Genomic DNA, 2,964 nt, shown 5'->3' on the forward strand with positions numbered 1-2,964 from the left:
GCAGGAGTAATCACATTAATAATAACAGTCATAATAAATTCTTCATGTCTGTGTAACATTTTATCCTTCACAAAGCATTCTGCTTCAATTTGCCTCTTGGCTCTTTGCCATCGGTCTATGATGTCTGTATACTCTTGCCTTAGGAATCGCGTATTTTCTGTTTACCCCCGAGGCTTCTATCCTGCTTACCAGCATCCCTCTGTAGGGTACATGTGACTCTGTTGTAAGACACAGGAGATCTGGTTATGATCCCAGGTTGGATGCTAAACTTGCTGTCTGACCCTGGACAAGTCTTTTGGGGGCTTTGCATGTTCATCTGAAAATCCAAACAATTGAGTTGAATCAGTAATTTTTCAGATGCCATCTTCTCAATATGTGAAACAAGTGGGTGGACTGATGAATGAAGGAATGAGCCTGTATGTTTCTCTGTCTGCTTATTCTGACCTCCTCATCTTCTGTACCATCCTCTCAGCAGGGCTACATAGCTTCATCACCTCCACCCCCACAGGGCTCCATGGCAACACTTGACATCATGACATAAGTTTCTGTTCATTCTAACATTTTGTGACTAATTTTGTTTCCTCCCCTGTATCTATGTTTTTTTTTCTTAATCCCTTCACTTTTCTTTTATCCAGCTTTTTTTCTCTACTGTAAATGAAAGCACTTGGATTCATTTGTCTCCAATAATGAACTGATATCTGTGGTTCAGTGGCAGGGGTGCAGTGCTGCTTAACAGAATCAATGGCCAAAGGCCTGGACTTCTCCCAACAGGCATTGCAGTGTTCTTCCATGGGTACTAAAAGGGTCAGGTGTGGGTGGTTTATATGGCATTATTCTGAACTTTGGGTCTGCCTTCTACTGACTCTTGGGGAGATTGTGCTTCCCACAGCATTGACTTACAAAATGCTTTCCATGCCACAAATAGTCTCCTTGGGCACTAAGCAGAGACAAAGTACCTCCATAAGGAGATCCTGTTACACAGTTTGTCACTCATTTGTTTTGAATTGTCACCAGTGGATGGAAAGCTCCAAATTACAACAAATTACTTTCTTTCTCCCAGGAAAGACTGCTTTTATTTGTAATGTAAAAACCCATGGGTAGAATTCTGTCTCTGGGTAAGATAGAGTAAAAGGGACTGGATTTACAATATATTCCTATCTGAAAAAAAAAACAGATCAAATATATGAAGTAAAAATTTTCAAGACAGTGAACAACAGACAATGAAGGACAGTAATCCTTGAGAGACAGGAAACAAATGAGACAAGCTCTATGATAGCCCCAGTTCACTGCCTTGGGAGGGTTTCCAGGCCATGCTACAAAAAGTGGGGAGGCCAGCTGGAGCAGGTGGTTGCAGAAACTAAGCAGACAGCTGAGGATCCAGAGACCAGTAAGTAAATTTATAGTAAGTTTTAAAGTAACACCTCCAAATTTGTTCCTTTTAAAGATCATTTTGACTATTTGCGTTTTCTTGAGATTCATATACATTTTAGTATGAATTCTTATATTTCTACCAAAAATGTCATTGATATTTTTATAAGGAGTGTGTGGAATCTGTAGATTACTTTGGGTAGTACTGACATCTTAAAACCATAAAGTCTTCTAATCCATAAACATGGAACACCATTCAATTTATTTATGTTTTTAATTTCTTTCAGCAGTATTTTATAGTTTTCAGTGTACAAGTCTTTCACCTTCTTGGTTAAGTTTATTCCTAAATGTTTTTCTTTTTGATAGTATTGTAAAAAGCATATTTTTTTAATTTCCTTTTTTGTAATTTTCATTGTTAATGTACAGAAATGCAATTGATTTCTGTGTGTTGATTTTGTATTCTGCAACTTTGCTGAATTCATTTATTTTTTTTGTTTTAACAGACAAAGTGTGTGTGAGTGAGCAATCTGTGCGGTTTCCTACAAATAAGATGCTGTTGTCTGTGAAGAAAGATAATTTGATTTCCCTTTTTTATATGAACCACTTTTATTTTATTTTCCTTCTCTTCCCTCCTTCCCTCCCTCCCTTAATCCCTTCCTCCCTCTTTCTTCCTTTCTTTCCCTTTCTTGTATTCTTTTTTGCCTAATTTCTTTGCTTGAGATTTCAGTACTATGTTGAATTAAAGTAGAGAAAGCAGGCATTTTTGTAATTTTCTCACCCTACAGGAAAAACTTTCAGCCTTTCACCATTGAGTATGATGTTAGTTGTGGGTTTCTCACATGTGGTCTTATTATGTTGTAATTTCCTTCTATTCTTATTTTTTGAGCATTTTTATCATGAAAGAGTGTTGAATATTTTTTCCTGTATCAATTTAAAGGAGCATATAATTTTTCCTTTGTTCTGCTAACACTGATTTTGCATGTTGAACCATTCTTGTATTCCAAAAACTAAATCATGTTTGTTCATGGCGTATAATCCTTTTAATGTGCTGTCAAATTCAATTTGTTAATACTTTTTGAAAGTTTTTGCATTAGTATTCATAAGGGATATTGGTCTGTGATTTCCTTTTCTTGTAGTGTCTTTGTCTGGCTGAGTATCAGAGATATGCAAACCTCATGGAATGTGTTAGGAAGAGTTCAATCCCCCCCTTTTTAAAAAATATTTTGAAAAGGATTGGAGTTAATTCTTTAAATGGTTGGTAGAATTTACCACTGAAGTTATCTGACCTTGGGGATTTTTGTTGCTGGGAGGGTTCATTCACTGATTCAATGTCATTGCTAGGTATAGGTCTATTTAGATTTTCTATTTTTTCATGACTTATTCTTGATAAGTTGTGTGTCTCTAGGAAGTTTTACATTTCAACTAGATTATCCAACTTATTGATGTACAGTGGTTCATGATTCTTTTTATTTCTTTATAATCCTTTTTATTTCTCCTAAATAATCCTTATTTTTAAGATAGATCATAATATCCCCTATTTTATTTTTGATTTTAATTATTTGAATCTTTTCTCTTTTAATAGTTAAATATTTGTCA

Source organism: Phyllostomus discolor, chromosome 9 (genome assembly GCF_004126475.2).
Source record: "Phyllostomus discolor isolate MPI-MPIP mPhyDis1 chromosome 9, mPhyDis1.pri.v3, whole genome shotgun sequence".
NCBI lineage: Eukaryota > Metazoa > Chordata > Mammalia > Chiroptera > Phyllostomidae > Phyllostomus > Phyllostomus discolor.